This window comes from Falco naumanni, chromosome 5, assembly GCF_017639655.2.
Source record: "Falco naumanni isolate bFalNau1 chromosome 5, bFalNau1.pat, whole genome shotgun sequence".
NCBI classification, from domain to species: domain Eukaryota; kingdom Metazoa; phylum Chordata; class Aves; order Falconiformes; family Falconidae; genus Falco; species Falco naumanni.
The window spans coordinates 1246639-1266482 of record NC_054058.1 but is presented as its reverse complement, the minus strand read 5'-3'; positions in this window follow the sequence as shown (position 1 = coordinate 1266482).

Below are 19844 nucleotides of genomic sequence, written 5' to 3'. Positions count from 1 at the left end.
TCTCCAGACACACACCCCCAGGAGCATATCAGCTGAGTTGTGGGGACAGTGGATTGATCTCAGGAGTAGCAGCAGTTACACTTACTGTCATATTTTTTTTGATGCTGTTCTGTTTTCTGTCCCCAGAGATCCTTTCTGGAAGGTCTCATGATGCTTTACACATGAGAATAGACTTGTCTGCGCAGGTATCCTGTGAAAAACACAAGTAGCATGGCAGTTCTGTGCAGAAGAAACTGAAGCAAATGGACACAGGGAACCTAAGCTGGGCCAGGAGCAGTTAAAGCTGCATGCTTGCATCCTTCACCCCATGGCTTAAGCCACTGCACAACAAACTGTCCATCCCTTAAAGCTGCCTATAAAAACTCACCTGTCCTCAAAACATCTCATAAGTTGCCTGATATTGTCACTCTGTTTTACACAGGGAAGCTGACAGAGGTGATGTAGCTGGAGCCCAACTCAGTCAGCCTCACGTGGAGCACCCACTGTTGCAGCACAAGCAAGGTATCAGGCTGCAACAAGGCTTTTATGGTCAGTCAGATTCTACTGTCTGTGCCACTTCTCCCTCCTCCAGAGATCAGATCTAACCCCCACCCTCTTCAGGGCTATTTAACCACTTAGCAGGAACGAGCTACAGCTGCACATCATCCAGGTCCATCAACCCACTTTCTTCGAGGCAAGGCCACAGCTGCATATTAGCAATGCGAATCAACCCAGCAACTTCATTCCTCTACAAGGTGAGAAGATACAGCCAGACTTCCCAGACTAGTCCCTACATGAGGGTCCTATCCTTCACCGGTCATCTACCTGATTCTGAAAGATGCTGAGCACCCAACTGTAGCTGCAGACCAGGGCAGCTGCAAGTGCACGTCCCAAAATCAGGTGCCAGTATCTGCACTGGGTACTTAAAAACATATCCATAAAATTGTGGATAGTTTGAGGAGAGGGAAAAAGAAGAGGCTTAAATAATAGGGTCTCAGAGTAAGGCAGCGTTCAAGGCTGGTGTGAGAGATGGTTAGAAGGTTCAGCCTGTGGGCCATCTCCCGCTGCTCAGCCGCTCAGCTGCCCTGAAACCGGGGCTGATGTTCAGTGTGAATGGGGCTCGTGTCACCTTTAGTGCCAGTGTCACTGGCACCACTGCTGTCCTGCTGCTGGCCTCCTGTCAATGCCAGAGGATTTTGTTCTTGTATCTCCCTGCTCCTGGAGATCACTTGGCTGCAGTTCCGGCCTTATTGCCACCGATCCTGCTCCTTCCCAGTGCCGCGGGTGCCGGAGCCAGCCTACAGGGAGGATGCAAACGTGCGGGTCAGAGACGGGAATGTCGCAACCTTCTCCTGGGATCAGCTGGGGTGCACATAGAACATCTGGGAGACGGGATCATTTTCCTTCTGGTACTGCTGTAGGGTACACTGGAGAGACGTAGAGAGAGCGAGCGATTCACCCCTGTGAATATATAGATATACTTCTGTGAACTGTACATTTGGTTAAGTAGCCTTCAGCATGGATGCTGGAAACCCACAGTCATCTTCAGGCTGGTCTGGTTAGGCTGGCCCTGGAAGGGAGACAGCTCTGTGGGCAAGGGGGGAGCACCCTTCCACCAGCATAAGAATGCCGGCTTCAAGCTGCTCCTTACCGTGCCCTGCACTGAACGCTGGTGGGGGGCTGGGGGCTGGGGGCAGGGGCGATTCCATTGATCAGCACATGTGCCAAGCCAGGTCAGTGCCAACAGTCCTGCTCATTAGCAGAGATGGCAGAAGCTTTGGGGAGCTGCAAGGAACCGAGTCTGCCTGCCCTGCTTGTCTTGGTGAGCATAGTGCTGGCTTAAAAGGCAAGGGGCTTCAGCACGGGTTCAGCACGTCCTTAGGCTCCTCGTTTAAGCTTGTAACCAAGAGGAAGTGAAAACCCTTCCTAAACTGCAGCTTGAGGGGGTTGGTAAGAAGAAAGTGAGCATTTGGTGTTTTCCAGTACAGGTCTTCTGCTGTGGAGGGGTCTGAACTGGAAAAGGGGATCCAAGTCCAGCAGAGCACTGAGGTCGCACTCAGTCAGATCCCACACTCGGGACCTCCGTGGCTCCGGTCCCATTTGTGTTGCCCACAAATCTTGCGAAGGGCACGAGCAACGCTCCGCACACCCCAGGCTGGCACGCTTTGTGGCGTTTCCTCTTGTTGGAAGAACAAGAACTGAAACGATGGCATCATGGAAATCAGAGAGGTGAGAGCAGGGCAAAAAGGCTCGGGGCAAGAGAACAGGAATGGGGGAATAGGAATGCATTTGGTGTCACAAGGAGAGGCAAGTGAGACAGGTAAAAGGGCACAGAGCTGAAGGGAACCGAGGTGTGGAAGAGGCGATGCAGCTGCAAACAGTTTGGGAGGGAACAGTTCAGTTCTGCAGACGCTGGGAGGGCAGGAGCAGCGTTTAGGAGAGCAGAGGCGTAAGGGGAATGGAGAGTTGATGTGATTTGGTTTGGTTTCTGCTGGCAAAAGAAGAGATGTGGGTGAGCCTGGTGAACGCGGTGAGATGCAGGCTGTTCCGCACCGTCATTGACACAGCGGACTGTGTTGTTGAAACGTGGGCTGAGGGGCCATGGCAGAACCACAGTCACACACTGTGACGCTCCCGTGGGCTCATCATTTGCCACCAATGACAGACTTGCTGGACAAACGCTTCTCCTTGAGGAAGGCGCTGGAGACTCCCAGCCCTGTTATACAACGACCTGGGGCAGATGATAATTATGAGGGGTGAAAGGGTAGGTCCCCTGCTGACACGTATCTAAGTCAGGGTTGGGGGAAGAAATTACTCTGACTCTCAAAACCAAGTAAGCCCAGATAAGGTGAAGTTTATCGAAACAGTGTTGGTTATTTTGCAAAACTCTGTAACTCCTTGTCGCTTTCTTAAGAATAAAAATGATTATAGTTTAAAAAAATGCAGCAAAATCCAAGTTTTAGCTTGTTTTCTTAATTTCATCACATTAATGTTTGTTTTGATTTCAAATCAGAACTGGTAGTTCCTGTCCTCTCATATTCATTACACTCCTTTCCTCTGCTCCACTCTCCGCTACCATTTTCCTGGTTGAAGACTATTATTTGTATTTTTTATTTAAATCTATCCTATACTTACTTAATTTTAACAATTATTTTGATCTTGTCCTCGTTGCATAGCCACTTTCTCCTTCCTGGTTCAGCTATTATACGAAAAACTTTCTCTGCTTACAAAAGTCCATTTTCCAGACTGACGTTACATTTGATCTAAAAACATTTGAAGAAGAATTTTCTTTGCCAATCTCTGTCCTCACTCTTCACCTTGTGGCTGTTCACCCAGGTGCTACAGAGGGATGCCTGCTTCCCCGCTTGAGGTGCAGGTTCCACAGCCACCGTGCGTCTCTCAGAAATCTTGAGTCTCTTTCACATCCAGTGTCCTTACCACTACAGTCCACTTTAAAAAAACTTATTTCCTTAGGGTTTGATTTCTTTTGAAACAAGACCTGCATGTACAGGACAAGCCTATTCTTATTTAGCTTCCCACTTAATTTAGGTGTAAGGATTATGATCACACGCTCCAAATTTATTTTTGATGACCACTTGCTCTATGACTTAATCACTATTTACAACCAGTGAATCTTTTGTAGGTTCAGTGATGGTTTTGTGGAGGAATTTGTCATCTGTCATATTGCGAATTATAGGCCTGGGGCCCCTTGTGATCATGACAGATTATTCTCTGGTCCGTAACTCTGCAGTTAGTTTCCCCATGGCAGCATGGTTCTTACTGGGATTTACTCTTTTAATATTAGCTCCCTCCCTTCATATCCAGCTGTGATCCTGAGTGCTTCACAGCTGACTCTGAGCTGCAGCACTAAAAAGCCTCTTTTAACTTTCTGAGTTTGATCTAAACAACCTATAGCATCACCCATGTGATGCTCAGGCACTATTTTTATCTTCCTTTCTACCAGTCCTGAACAGCCCAGTATTTTAATACCAGGGATGACTGTTATTCTACCATAGTTGCTTGCATGATAGCTGGTTTACATCCCGTAATAGCTGCTCACAGCACTTTCCTACCGATATCTGGAAGGTGGTTACGGAGGTAATGGAGCCAGAGCCTTCTCAGCCACGGCGGGCAACAGAAGCAGGGGCAGTGGCACAAGCTGAGGCTGGGCAGGCTCGGGCTGAACGGAAGGAATGATTTCTGCCGGGAGTAATGCAGCACTGGAGCAGGGACCTGGAGGGGTTTGGTTCCGGAGACAGATTACTAGTGGCTTACTGCCCTGCGGAACAAGGTCTGCCACAGCTGCTGGAGCCCCCCTGAAGCAGCAACCCACTGCCCGCCCCACAGCCAAGCACAGGCTGCGGACCCCCCCTCAGCACCTCTGCAGAGCCGGCTCGCAGGCAGCTTGGGCTCCGCTGGAGCGGGCAGGGGAGGGGGGAGGGGGGAGCCCTGCAGACATACTGCTGCGCTTGCCTGGGGCACCAGTTGCACACATGCTCGTGCTCTGCTTCGTCAGCTGGCGGGAAGATGTGGGCCCCTCCAAGAGCGTGGAAATAACGGGTAGGGCAGGGGGAGCAGGGATAAGTGCATCCCGGACTGAAGGGGGATGCAGGGACACGCAGGGTGTGCTGGTAGGTGTGCGATACGACCCTGGTGAAGCAGCGGGAGCACTGGCCAGAGTGGCTGGCCACGTCTGACAGCTCCGGGCATAGTTCGGAAGGAAGAATTAACATTCTTTGTGAGGCTTTTCCCAGGACTGAAGTGGTGAGTGAGGATGGGATTGGGATGCAAGGGGTAGCTCTGCATCAAGGACCTGTGCCTGGCCAGCACAAGGGGTGCCTCGGGCTGGGTGCCAGAGGTTGTACTGGAAGAGCCGTGGCCGGGGGCTCTCCTGGTTCCCTGCAGTGTGCCTGCATGCGAGGGCGAGCTGGGCTACTGCACGGCTAGCAGGGCTGTGAAGACAGGAACAGACTGGCAGAGGAGGAGCCATTTTCTCTCCGTGTATCTGAAAAACAGGGAAAAACAGAGTAATTAAAATACCATCCAAGCTCGTCCCTTTCCACACTCACTGCTTGTTTTTTCCCCTGTGATGTTTTTCCCACAAAGCCACGGCTGACCTGGCAGCTGGTGGTGGCAGCTCATGCCACAGCAGAGCCACCGGCTGCTCTGCAGTTGAAGAAGGTTTTGCAGGGAAAACAACAGCAACAACAACAACAAACCAGCTTCAACCTCCAAGTCTTTCACAAAGAGCCCATCTCTGTGAGCGCCCACCTTATGGCACCAGGTAGGTGCCAGGGGCAGAGGGGCGAGTTCCTCATCCTGCCCAGACCTCCTCCCACCTCCCCTCCCCTCCGTGGGGACCAGAACCTGAGTCACACCACATCTGCCTGCTTGTCCACGCTTTCCTTCTGGTGTCCTCTCACATCCATCCTCTCCATCTTCCCCTTCCCTTCCCCTTCCACTTCCTCAGCTCTTCTTTCACTCCCTGAAGCTTTTGGAGAGCAAGTATCTCATTTCCTTCAGGGGAAAAGAGATTTTATGACCGAAAGTGGAGCAACAGCTTGTATGACATGGGCTGGACCCCACTGGGCAAGCACAAGAAAACAGCCATGTCCCCAGGAGCTGGACACCCACCTGGGCTTGATGTTCTGCTGGAGACCGATGCTTCTCGAGAACTACAGCCCAAAATCCTTCCCCAGGGTCCTCACTGTCTTTGCTGATGGGAGACGGCTCCTGCGTCTCCTCCTGACCCAGCAGGGAAGCGCCAGCGATACTGCAGTGTAACAAGTTACAACACATCGGTCCAGCCAGTATAACTGGCCCTGGGTCTGCGTGACTTCAGCGCACGTGTCGTGTCCCATTTTGTGCCCGACAGGCAGCGGGTTGCTGGGGAGGCTGGTTTTACTGTCACAATTCACACAGCTGCCCCGGCCAGCCTAACATCACCCACCCTCCTCTTCCCCTGCAGAGCACACGGGGTCAGGACTGGCAGGGGGCTGCGTTGCTGCCGTCATTTCCATCGTTGTGCTCTTCACTGGGCTCAGGAGAAGAGCAGGTAGGGAAGCGCGGAGCCACCTCCCCTGTGGTGAGATGCAGCCAGGAGCATCACCGTCTGTCCAGCACCCCTGCTCAGGAGTGATGGGCGTCAGGATGTCCCAGCATCCCGGATGGAGCGGTGGGGAGCAGATGACTTGGAGGTTCATTTCTGGAGGAAGGCAGCAGGAGATGATGTTTTGCACCTCCTTGGTCTTTCTGCACCTTCTTTTTTTTCCCCCCTCTCTCCTTTTCAGCTAAACCAAAGCCTGAGCAACTTCTAAGGGCTTCAGAACAGAAGAAACCCTTGTGCTACCCACCTGCAGTCTCCCACCTCTTGCCACCCTGCTCAGGAGAGTCAGCCCTCCCCAAATGCCAACAGAGCTGTTGGTCGGGGGGGGGGGGGGGGAGGGGCAGGGCTGTCCAGGGGGCTGGGTGACCGTTCAGAGGTGGGTGCACGGGGAAGGACAGCTGCGTCTTGGCAGGGCAGCAATGGCCCCAGCTCTTTGCTGGGATGCTGCACTACAGGCAACAGCACACGTTTTCAGAAATGCCTCTTCTCCCGTTTCAGGGAAAACTAAATGTGTATAGAAGAGTGCTTGTGTTAGACACGTATGAGCGTATACGGATAGATGTCTGTAGGTGGACGTGTTGTAAGTAGGAATACTACACTTACACATGTATGTATCTGTAGGTGTATACAGGTACATTTGGTTAATGCCTCTGAGGCAGGTGTGTATGTAAGATCTTCATGTACATATGTGTTTTAACTGTGAAGTTGGGCAAATATGTAGGCAAAAGTGATACCTCAAAATGGTGGAACCTCAAACAAAGAAAGTCGTGGGTTAAACTGATCACAAATCAGAAAAATATGGCTCTCCAGGAGAAAGCTACAATAAAATTTTTAGTGGAAATTTCACTGCTGCGAGTTTACAAGATGGAGAAGATCTGTGGCTCTGTAGTTGTGAAAAAGGCACCGATAAAAGGTTTTCCTGCCTAACAGGGAGTTTGAAAACAACAACTAAAAATCATGTATATAACCAACGGGGGTGGGGAGCAGAAGGCAGGCGTGGATGTAAAGGAGGTATATGGCATACAATAAAACTGAGAGTTTATGAAGCATACAAGGTGATAAGGAGCATTCAAAATAATCTGTCTGGAAAAACTGGATTGCTGCAAGTGCTGGCAGCCCTTTGAAGGAGTTTTTTCAAAATACCTTGAAACCCAAGAAATGGTGGCAATGGCCTAGTCTCCTCCTGGGTAGATAGAGGTAAAACTCTTGACAGAGAAGAACTTTGATGGAGGCTTTTTGATACAGAGAAGATAGTTGTATACAGAAAGAAACAGAATTGTGTATTCATACTATGTGAGGATGGCAAACAACTTCCTAATCTGTTTGTGGACTAAGGAGGGTTTTAACAGCATCTCTTAAGCGTAAGTATTTTCAGATCAGTAGCCAAGAAAATTTTCATCTCAGAATGATAAAAGATTTGGCTGAGGAGGCACCTGGCCTGATGGAGTTAGGTGTTTAGACATCCTGGCATCCGAGAGAATTCCCAAGGCCTGGGAAGAGCACCTTGTGCCGGTGTTCACAGGGAGAAGGTGAGAGACACCAGTGACTGTTAGACGGCTCCGTAGGAATAATCAGTAAGGTAAGAGAGTGTGAAGTTTTTACAAGTTAGCGAACAAAAGTGTCAACAACGAAAACAATGTTAATTATTTAGTATGTTTCAAAAGAAAAAAATGTGAGAAACAAACCTGACCTCATTCTTTGACGAAATAATACATTCTGCTGATAAAAGCACAGGTGGAGATTTAACAAACCAAGAAATCTGTAAATTCTGAAGGAAAAATAGTCATGTGTGTATACATCGTCATTCGCATTGTATGGATTAATTACTAGAAGACAGACAAATGGCAAACGTTCCTTCTCCAACACGAAGCAGCGATCACTGCTGAAAGTTGGGCCTCTGCCAGAGCCGTGCCGTGCAATAGAGGCGTCAGGAGACACAGCTGTAAGAAATGCTGTCGGCAAAACTTGCAGAGGGCGAGACCAGTGGCTGAAGCGGAGGGAGCCCCTCAGGCCAGCACCAGCCCCGGCCAGCTGGATGCGCCCGGCCAGGACAAGGCGCTGGCCAAGGCCGCGGAGCCCCCTCAGGCAGGGCCACCGCGCCGCTGCAGGGCTGCTGGCCCCCAAGCCCCACCAGGTTGCCCGACCTGTGGGAACACCGAAGAGTGACCAGGGGCAGGGCGCAGCTGCCGGGGGAGGCACTTCGGGCCTGTACCATTTCCTCTTCATTTCTGAGGCGTTACGGGTCAATAGCCAGTCCCAGGGGCCGCTCCTGCCCGCGCACGTCCCGCAGCGAGCCGGGCAGCCGAGCCTGCGGTGTGACCCCACGGCCGCCGTGCGGGTGGGCTCAGCCCCACGCAGCGGAACCAGCTGGGACCCAGGGACAGGAGCTCCAAGGGACCCTGGGTGCCAGGGCAGGAGGAGGTTGGTGCTGCAGAGCAGGACTCACGGAAGGTTTCGGTACTGCCTGCTGGCTTCAGGCACCCCCGGGAACTATCGGTCTGTGACAGCTGCCTCCTGGGCAGCCAGGACAAGCTGCCGAGAGCAGGAACTTCACTGGCCACCACTGGAGAAGTCACTGTCACCTGTGATTGCCAGCTCTGAGCTGGAAGCCCAGCAAAGCCTGAAGCTGCAATGCCCATCAGCAGCGCAGGCACCCACACCGGGGGGGTATTTTCTTGAAAGCTTGGAGGTGGTCCAGAGCAAAATGCCGGGACCAATTCAGAAGGTCAGAAAAACACCTTACAGGGGCACCCCGAGGCATTACTGGCCAGGTACCTCTCAGCCACACCCCAGAAAATACAGAGTACGGGGGGCACCGTAACCTGTGCAGAAAGGCACGGCGAGAGTCAGCAGCTGCAGGTCGTATATAGGCGCGTTCAGGGTCGAATAAGGCGTAACACACTCACCAGCGGGATGGTTGTCCTAGCCATCTGTCAGTGAAAGTGGTAGACTGTCTCTCAAGGTCTTCAAGTAAAGGCCAGGCTATTTTTTTCAAGCTGTTCTTTAATAATAAATTAAAAGGAAGGTTAGTGGCATCAGTCGAAAGAGACCCTGGGTGACACTCCAAGGCCTGTGTAACACCCAAAGTGGGAGCTGGTGGTTTGTCTGCCTTTTTGGCCCATAAACCGACATAAAGGAAAGAAAAATAACGGAGAGATGGAAGAAACACACCAGGGGTGACCGCGTTCCTTGTAAGGAGAAATACACCGTGGCACTTCATTCTGTTTGATTGCCTGCTCTCCGATGCTCCCCACTAGAGCTGCTACGGGGGTCCCTGATTACTGCGTCCCTGAAGGTCTCAAGGTGAATTTAAACCACAAAAATGAGTAAAACATACATCCTAAAGCAGAAAAGGTAATACCGATAAACAAAGTGACCTTGTGTTTAACAACAGTGTTCCTTAGATTTTAAACATAAGACACTTACTACAAAGAGGCTAAAAGGTCATCAAAGATAAACTTGATTGCATTAGAAAGACGCGGATAAATAATATTACATGTTCTGCGCCCCTGGGAGACAGCCATGCTGCCTTCCAAGGTCAAATGTGCCGTGGCCAAGTGCCACATGGCATCGGTGCCTGGCCACGTGAATTGAGAAGCAGGAATCTGGTCATCACCTGATCAGCTGCTAGGCAGACCAGCCCGCTATAGGTATGCTATGTCCACAGAAATAAATATTCATGGCTTAAACAAGTCCTTTAGGAGAAGCAGTTGATATAAGACATAACATTCAAAACGGATTTTATCAAGATGCAAGGTTATTTTATCAAGATGAAAGGTTAAGTTCTCTGCCCTTCAGCCAACAGAAGGTTACCTGGGGGCTGGGGCCGCATTGCATCGTGAATGTGGGCGAGCCAAGACCCCTGAGGTGGCACTGAGAGCAGCCACTTGGCAAACAAAGCCAAGCTCAAGACTATCTTTCCCACACAGGTTCCCCTTGTTGGATTATGCCTCTGCACATTCAATTTAAGCTGAAAAAATAGATCCAGCAGTCCGGCTGCATTGGCTTAGATGCACTCTGTGAACATAGCTGAAGCTCGGCTGATAGGTGCCTCAAAGAGAACGTGCATTAACTCAAAGTAAAGTATTTAGATAAACCCTGTTGGCTTCAGCCTCACAGGGTACCATAACTGCACATTCTGCAGCACTTCCAAAGCAGCTGTGGACTTGCTCCTCCCGCGCAGGCACCTCGCTCAGCCAAAGCCCTTCTCTGGAACGTGGCAGACAGCGATGAGAGGCTACCCTCGATCGACCCTGAAGGTCAGTGTGGGCTGAGTGAAGCCCTCTCCAGCCGTGCAGCTGCTGCCTACAGGCCATTGGAATTCAGTGTAAGTGGCCCCGTTGCAAGCCACCGCAGTGCGGACAGGCTTAGCACAGATTGCTTTTTAAACCGTAGAGGTGGCACTCTTGAAACATTTGAGAATGACATCTCTGAAAATGTCAGAAGTCCTGAGAGCTGTGCTCACCCTTGCATCTAATTGCCAAGTTCATCACAGACCGGACCAGGAAAGGTCCTTCTCCTGCACCTGGCAGCATACAGCGATGCAGCTCCCCGCAGCAGGGGACGTGGTCCTTTATAAAGCTTGTTCCCACCTTGGTACCGTCCACTCAGGCTGAGAAGCTTCAGATCCCACCTGCCACCCTCAGCCTCTTGCGGACTCCTTGTGAAGTGCCGATGCACAGGGACCATTCACAGCTAAAAGCCCCCTCCCTTAGCCCGCCGGGCAGCGACAGACAGTAAACTGCTCAAGCCGAGCATGCGACAGAAATTCCCACACTGCCCACAGACGTAATACCGAACCCTCCCACATCTCCCCTGTCTTGGTCAATGAACTGCAGGGAATCACGGCGACCCACTTGGCAGGGGTGGGCCAGGATAAAGCGTCGAGGCCAGCATCGTGCTCTCTGGCCATACACTTCCTCCAGAACAGAAGCCTGAAGCAGCGAGCTCCGTCTCAAGAGTTTGCCATCACAGCCCTGCTGGATGGGCACAGCAAGCAGCAGGTGCTCCAGGTGTACACACAGAACGGTGACTCCCACGTGGCTGTGGCTTCTTGGAAGCCCACAGACCTCAGGAAGCTCTTCCCAACAGCTGGATACCTCCTTTTGTAGGGAGTGTCATCTCAGCTATACAATGACTGCTTTTGCTCCCTAGCAGTGCTGGCAGGAACGCTGCCCCCGGGCTGCTCACTGTTAACAGGGTATGAAATGCTGAGCAAAGCCACGTCTTCACTAGTGCTGCACGTCTGCTTGTCTCGGTAACAGCAATCTGCTGCACTGATCGCTCCCTCCGACCTGTTCTTCCTCTGGACTTCACTGACATGAGCAATGCTAAGCTACAGCGGGTAGTGAAGCTCCTGTAACATTCTGCATTCTCTCCCTCTCAAAAAGAAAAGAACCAAACCAAACCAAAAACAACCAAACAGAAAGGAGAAAGAAGAAAAGGGAAAGGAGAAAATAAAGAAAAAGGGAAGAGATAAAGAAGAAAGAGAAAAGGGAAAAGGATGGGGCTTCTCTGTTCCCAAAGCCTCCAGCTCTATTACAGCCACCCCTAACTTCTGTCCCCGACAAAGCATGGGATGCACACTCCCCTCCAGAGCACAATGTGTCACACTAAGTCAGTCCAGCTCCTGCCCAGTACCAAAACACACTCATTCTCCCTGGGCAGCTGAAAATTCAGCTTCTCCCAGCACACAGAATGGGTGGCTCCCATGCATCTCCTTCAATGAGTGATGAGCAGATGCTGAAAAATGGCAGATGCCCTCTCGGAATGAAAAATTAACTGAGCTGCTCAAAAAGCCCATCTGGAGCAGAGAGGACTGATTCCAGCCTCCAGGAGCAGCAGGACTTGCCAGCAGTTCCTGGTGAGGAGAGGCAGCAGAGGAATGAAGCCCATCCCCACCTACATCCCCAGGTAGATGCAATGTCTGGTGCTGGCACAGACACAGCCCTCTGTCACTGCTGCTGGCCCCTCGCCACCAGCTGGGCCAGAGTGCCTGGACCACAACACCCGGTAGGTCCTACAGCAGGAGCCAGCCACTCTGCAGGTCCCAGCTGGCTCCGATGCTCCAGGCACTCTCATCCAGGCGCCTGCGGATCCTCGGGAGGTGGCACGACACACACCTCCCTCAGGCTGGCACTTGACAGGATGGGTTTCACAGCCTGCTGGGGATATAAGCATCATGGTGTGCCAAAGTCAGGCCACCCTCTAGTTCCTCCAGACCCTCGTAGATTCCAGCTGTACTTACCTCTCGTCTTTTTATTCATGCAATCTTCGTCTGAAGCCCACACAAGTCCCAGAATCTCTTGCAGCACCGCACCTTCCCCTGACCAAAGTGTCCCCCTGCAGCTCTGGGAGGAGGATGTTTGACTGCAGGGGTCTTCCTGGTGATCGCACAGCCTGTTTCTATTCCCTCGTGCAGCTGCTCTATGCAGAGGATCACAGGGCATCATCCACCACCTGGTACCCTCAGATGCCTTCAGGAAGCAGTGGGTACTGCTGCAGATGCTGTGCTCTGTGACCCCTCTTAAGTTTCTGGGTTATGTTTTTACCTTATCCTCTCCCCTCTTCACTCATTCCTCACCACAAGCATTTGATTTCCCCCTGGCTTCTCCTCCTCCAGCCTCCTCCTCTCCCCTTCTCAGGGAGAGCTCAGGATGAACAAGGCAAACATGTCCAACTTCTCATTAACACTCCTCCCGCCTTCAAACACTTCCAGGTCAGGGGCTTCCTGATGGGATGTGGTTTCTGTGGGTTACTCGCCCTGTGCAGGTTTATTTTCCATTAAGCTGTCTACTCCCCCCTTGAGCCCACGCAGAGTCTTTACAAACTGGCATCACATTCATCACTTCCCCCTCCTCAGGTGCCACGGCGGTGGTAAGCGCGGGTTACACACTGCTTGGAGCAGCTCAGCTATTTTTTTCTTCAGTTCCTTTAAGACTCTTGGACAAAAGCCACTGCTCCCAGCAAGCTGCTACTGCTCGCTTTGTCAGTGTGATCAGCCTTTTCCACCGCTGCTCCAGCTGGCGCACCCCACCCCGCTGAAGAATGGGTTCTGCACCTTGGTCTCGCCACTCAGCACTTCACACAGGTGCAGAGATGTCTGCAGTGGCCTTACCTCCCCCGTGGGGTCCTCACACAGCCCCCCCACGGATCGTCCTTCAGAACCACTGCCAGGTTCCTGACATGTTTCCAGAAAGTTCAAATGTGAGTTTGGATTCCTTTTGCTAGTCTTTCCTCAGAGCTTTGTTTGACCTGACTTACGGTCTTTCTACACACAATATGCAAAAGTTTATACCCTTCTTTACTTTTCCCGCTGCAGGCAACTTCAGCTTTTGTTGATAGATGCTTTTTGTGACTGCCCTTATCCCACTGAACAATGGCTTCTGTATCCCACAGGAAAGGTGTCCACCCCACTTTTCATGAGCATGCCTGGTTAGGAAGGATGGCAGAGGGTGACAGAGAGTAAACTCAGGTGATAAAGATGAAAATATAACACGGGTGTCACTTTTGGACAGGGAGAATAACACAGCTGTGGTGGGTGTTGGTATAGGCCATTGATGCTGGGCAACAGGTCAAGACAACAAAGGCTGCCAAAGCAGAATGGAAAGTGGTTCAAAACCAAGAAGAGGTAGAGGACAGGGTGTCAGCAGTGCTGAAGACAGCAGGTGGGAAAGCAGGATGATGACCCTGAGCCTTGGGACATCACAGTGAGAGGAGGAGTGAGAAGAGGGAACTGCAGCGTTGCCCCAGCAGGCACAGCTGGCGTGGTGATGTGGCATTACAAGGGGTGGCAGGAGGGGTTAGGGATGGCAGTGAAGAGCAGGGGCACAGGATCGTACGGGACAGTAGCATTGACACGTGGTGGGTCAAAGCAACAACCGCCAGGGAAGCAGGGCAGCACTGGGCAATGCTGGTGGACAGCCATGGGGAGGTCCCACAGGTTGGGCAACGATAACACGGTGCAGCACAGGAAGGGCAGGAAAGGCAATAATACATCATCACTTTAAGAGGCTGTGGACTAACTTCAGCCTCCTGTGCTGCAAACTGTGCGGCATGAGTCATCTTCTGGGAGCTGAATCACTTGCCAGCACCTATCTCAGTGACTAGGCGATGCAGGCCTTCCCACCACAGCCTGCCGAGGTTTGTGCGGAAGGAGAGCACTTTCCTCTTTCTGAGTTCATTCATTACTGTTCTTTCCATCCAGCTCCTTCTCCTGTTTTCAATGGTACTGTTTTACCATTTTCCTTTTTTTTCAAATGCTTCTGAAGCCATGGGTTTGTTTAGCAGTGATTTATTTATGAATTGCTGATTTTCTGTTCTTTTATACTGTTGTACATACCTAAACCAGTCTCACTGACCTGCCCTCCCATGAAATACCACCAACATCTTAAGTCAGTATGAAAGATCAATTGCCTCCGCTGATAAACATACGCAGCCTCTATGCTGCAAATTCTTTGGGATCCTTTACTGGCAGGGGATTTGGAAGACAAAAGGCCCTAGGCTCTGGGAAGGGGACTGTTCTTCAACCTACAGAAGTTTATTTCTTTAAAAAGCAACCCAGAAACCCCATGTGTCTTACTTGAGGAAAACCCTGTCCTGACCCCAAAATTTACCCAGGAGTATAAACTTCTTGGTAGGTGAGATGCATCTGAAACAGCTGCAGGCTTGATACAGAGTTAAAAGAAGAGGTGGCAGAACGGGACACTGACTATAATGAAGAAATCTCACTCTTCTCGGTATCATCAGAAGCAGTCACATGGCTTGACTAAGATTCATGTTTTGTTGGCCAACGTCTTCTGCTTAAAAGAAAGGAGAAAAGAAAAAAAAAATAATACAGACATTCCAGGCCCTGCAGGGGACAAACCTCACATTCATCATAAAAACCCAGACAATGCCAAAAAACTTCTATCACCTAATCCTCAACTTGAATTTCTCAAGCTACATCTTGAAAAAAAAGTAGGTCCTTTGCCTCATGGGACTGTTCCAGAGCTCCACACCACTGCTAGCCTGAGATCTTGGGAGGGAAGACAAAGAACCTCTCAAGCTGAGGAATGGATTGAACATGTCTGAACAATTTAAAAGGAGATGGGAAAGGGGAGGGATGCCTTCTGCTCTGCTTTTTGGGAAGGGCGTGGTGGGAAGCGTTCCCTCAAGCCGTTTGGCTATGAAATCTGGGCTTACCCGTAAAAGAAATGGGATTTATAGATTAATTTATCTTCTTAAGGGCTTAATTCCCTGTGGATTCCCTTTTGGAGTGCACAGCTCTGGGCTGATACCCCAGGAAAGGGTGATCACCATCACCAGAGAAGCAACATGAAACCACCGAGGTGGACCAGCTGAGCAGGGACACCCAGAGAATTGCACCAGGAGCGTCAAAATGGGGGCAAACATGAACTGGGCTGCCCTAACGCCAGCCCCAGTGAAGTGCCAGGTGGGCAGCAGTGTCTGGCCGAGCTGCACAGGCGCTGCGGCCGTGGCCGAGCCGTCACCACCGCTGGCCGCCGAGCAGCCGCGGCTGAGAAAAACTGGTCTGAGGTGGCTGCATCTGCCTCCGAGTTCCGGGGACAGGCAGGAGAGATGATGAAAGGGGTGGGAACACAAGCCTGGAGAGTCAGGTGGCTGTGATAATAGTTATATTGTTAGGGCTGGAATGAGGAAATTAAAGATTTCAGCTGCAAAGAAGGGGGGGTGGGGGCGGGGGGGGCGGAGAGGGATGTGTGCAAAACCTCCATCTTGATCGCCCCACTTACTAATTACCCCTCAGGACAAAGCAGCCAGAGAAATCAGTGCTATAGCTGTGCTTGCTGCGGTTCCAGCCACACAGCCAGCTTCCAGACAGGCACCAGTCTCCGCTCAGCCCCGGTGGGCATGTGCCCGGCCGTGGGCACAGCCCAGCCTCTCGCAGCGGGACCGGGCTGAGGCTGGTGCTGCCCACCCTGCGAGCGAGCCCGCGCCAGGCCCCGACCTTAGGGAATGTGCAGCGGAGGTGCAGCCTGTGGCCCGTTGTCAGCCACGGGTGGCTAGCCGCAGAGGTGGCCAGCCGCAGAGGTGGCAGCTGGCTCGGTGGCAAAGCAGCGTGGCTAGCGTAGGGCAGGCTCTAGGTCTGGGATGCTCGGGCACTAAGACTGACTCAGCGCCTGCAGGAAGCAATATCCCCCATCCTGCAATACAGGCGACAGATGGGAGTGGGCTACATCTTCCAGGAGCTAATCCAGGTTTGCCAGCTGAGGCAAAGCATGAGTAGCCACTGCCCGGGCTCTCCTCCAGGCTTCGTACGTGCTGCAGCATGCAAGCATCAGCAAGAGCATCCGTCTGGGTCCGCTCGTGTTACCTTCACTCTCCTAGGAAGAGAGACCAGGTTCCCCACACACAGTTTCTAGCAGGATTTGCTCAGTCCTATGATACTGTTTTCATGAGCTTTGCCCTGTAGCCTCCCACCTTTCATGCTGAAAGCTGCTTAGGGTTTCCCCCTGCGCTCCCTTTTGCATCACCAGAACAGCTCTCTGCAGCCACTCTGTTCCTACAAGGTAAAAATGAATAAACACATTGGGAAGCATCCTCCTTGGGGCACAAAGGAGTGGGAGGGTGTACATGGACATGCTCCTGCTGCTGCAGTACCGCTGGTTCTTTGGGACAGACACCACTGCTGCCTGGCAGCTTACATCAGTAGCCAGGGAGAAGGCATTCAGCCTTGGTTTGCAAATCCCTGATGGCTTTTTAATAACGATCCTCTTTAGAGATCATCACCTCTGCCTCAAGGGAGTCCTTGAATCCTGGGTGAATAACCCCCTGCTGAAGAGCAGCAGCGATACGCAGTATAGCCTCACCTCTACCCATCCTTACCAGCTACTAGGCTGGTGCTTCTTTGGTCACTTCAGTTAAACTTACAGCACCATCCGTGCTGCTATCCCTTGGCTGTTTGCCTTGCTAGTTTTAATGCAGAAAAATATGATCAGCTGTGGCTAATCCAGAAATAAGCACTGGCTTAAAGGAAAACACAACTGCATACAGGGTTATACAAAAGAACTAAAGAGAGCAAAGGTCTTTCAAGTAGTTCAAAAACAGGTACAATTTGTTACACTCAAAATCCAAAACCGGATGGGGAGAGGCTTTTCTTTCTTTCCCACCACAGTAGCAGTGTGTTGAGAAAAGTTTGTTCTATTTTGAAGTGTTGTGGGCACTAGAGATTGTTACCGCATTCCTACCTGGGCTGATAACAAACATAGCTGGTAAGGAAATATTTCAGATTTGATGCCATAAAAAATGATTCATGTTTATTCAAAGGTTGCTCAGTAGCAACGAAAAGCAATCATGCATGCAGCTTGTGAAGATCCAATACACAGAAGCACTGCCCAAAACAACAGGGTGCTCCCTGTCCCAAAAGAGAAGGACCTAGTGACAAGTGTCTGAAGGAAAAGGGCCTTTCCACTGCAAAGCTCTTTGTATTGAAATTGTTGTTAGAGGCAAAGTAAATACTGTGAATCAAAACTTCCCGAAAGGATCTCTAGTGCCCGATGGAAGGTCTTTCACCCTAATGTGAGACCCAGGGATTTCAGGAGTCCATTTATCCCATAATTGCTAGGCCAGAACAGGTTGGGGGAAATAACCATAAGCATCAAAACCAGCTACATTCAGGTGTGACTCACCTTGAGAGGTCAGACAGCGAATAACTATCCAGAAACTTGTGGACGGGCAAAATGTTCAGGAGACTTTTGCGGTGAGGGAAGTTTGAGGCAGGAGTATATCTAATCACCTGGATTATCAACAGGAGGCACTTTTGCAAATGGCACTAATAATCCTGCGTCACCACCTTCTGTCACAGCGAAGTGTGCCTGAGGAAAATGGTACTGTTTATGACTGACGCACTTGGTCAAATGATGGTCACTGGAGTGATCTAGCTCATCTACACACTGGGGGGAAAAATAGAACAAAAGGTGGGAAGATGTAAGTAATCACGAAAAGCCGAAGAGTTTGCAAATTCTTATGTTCTGCAAACAGAGATGGAGGCTGGCAGTTGACAAGGCAACAGAAGATCTGCTGTTTGTGTTGTTTCTAAAGTATTTGGGGAATCGAGCAGTAAATGTGGTTGTAGAAATGTTAAAAATAAATTTTTGGTTCCTTTGTGTCTTGGTACACAGCACTGCACTAGCCATGCAAGAAAAAAATGAACTCTATCCCAGCCAAACGCAGGACACTCTGTGAGCTGGCTGTCACCCTGCAGCACATTTGTGTGACTGCCAGAACACTGGGACTTCCACAAAGCCATGGCCAGAGTGTGATGTGACATGGCTGAAGTGACCTGCAGCCACCTCAGGCTGACAGGTGCCCTGAGGTGTGCCGCAACGCAGGCAGCGCGCGGCCACCCCAGCAGCTCCCCAGCTCCCCAGCAAGGGCACGGGCGGTGGCTTGGGTCACTGCCGGCACAACCACTGGAAATGGAGTCACAGCCAGCAAGTGGGGGTTTTAATTCTTCCCAAAAAAACCCCAAAAGCCAATATGGAAAAGTATTCTGAAAAATAAAACAAATATGTACCTAGATGTGTATGTGTATATAGAGATACACAGGAGGTACATGATGTGCATCATTTATACATGTAAAAATAACACAATTCCTGCACCCACACCCTGATTATCTGCTGTTCTTGTCCAAAGCAAAGGCCAAAAGTTCTCCCAAACAACACGGTGATGGAATTTGCCAGCCATGGCAAAATGCTGCGAAAGTTGCTTTAGACTGTCATTTGGGTGCAGCAAATCAGTCTGGATGCTTGGGTTTTAATTAGCCCCCGAGTCAAAAGAAATCAAAAAACTTAAGTTGCCTTTGTCTCACACCCAGCAAATAAGGTTTCTGAACTCATTTGCAAAGATCAGCTGAAGACAGTTTAAGATGCTTTCAAATACTGTGGAAATCAGAGAACGCTTAACTACCAGCGCTACCAAATTCAGCTGCAGTTGCTTTGTGGGTGCTGTTAACTTAAATGAGTATAAAGTGGGTATTTTCAGGGGCAAAATCATTTTTGACATTCCAGTAAGACAGAGGCACAATTCCAGTAAGAACAGAGGTGGTTTTGGACGATGGTCCGTCAGTGTAACTGGGTAATTTCAGGAAATTACAGTAATGTGCATCAATCAAGTTACGAACATGCTCTCTGTGAAGCGGCTAGGTTATGGCTCCATAGGTAAGTGCTGGCACAGCGTAACCGTTAGTTAGCTGTGTGTATATCCACCAAGATTAACACATGGGCTACCAGGCTGGTTCAGAAGGCTGATGTGCACCTTCAGGGATCTGCCAGGTCTGTCTGAGTGCATAAAACACACCAATGGCACAAGTCAGAAGAGCTGACATCCCTCTGCTATGTGGCATCTCCTGCTGGCACTGCCCGAGAGGGGCCTCAGAGCCGCGTGGACCATCGCTCTGACCCAGAAGGGCATTTCTCCTGCTCTGAGGAAGCTGCTTCCTAAAAGGTGTTTGATGCACTATTTGTTCATCCCTCCCCACCCCTTCCACTTTTTGCAACTCATCTTTGGTGAAAGCCCAAAATAAATTACTTGAGCTAGAACGAAGTTTAGAGCTGCAGGAGACGGATGCTTTTGCTTTGTGCTGCTTTTTGTCGGGGACGGAGCTAGAGGGAAGCGGCACGCGGTGGCTGCAGCTCTGCACCCAGGTGGTCCCAGGGGCGCCAGCGCCCACCTGCAGCCCCGGAAGCGGCCGGTTTGGCACCGCCAAGCGCGGCGCTTTGCAACCCGGAGCGGTGCGAGC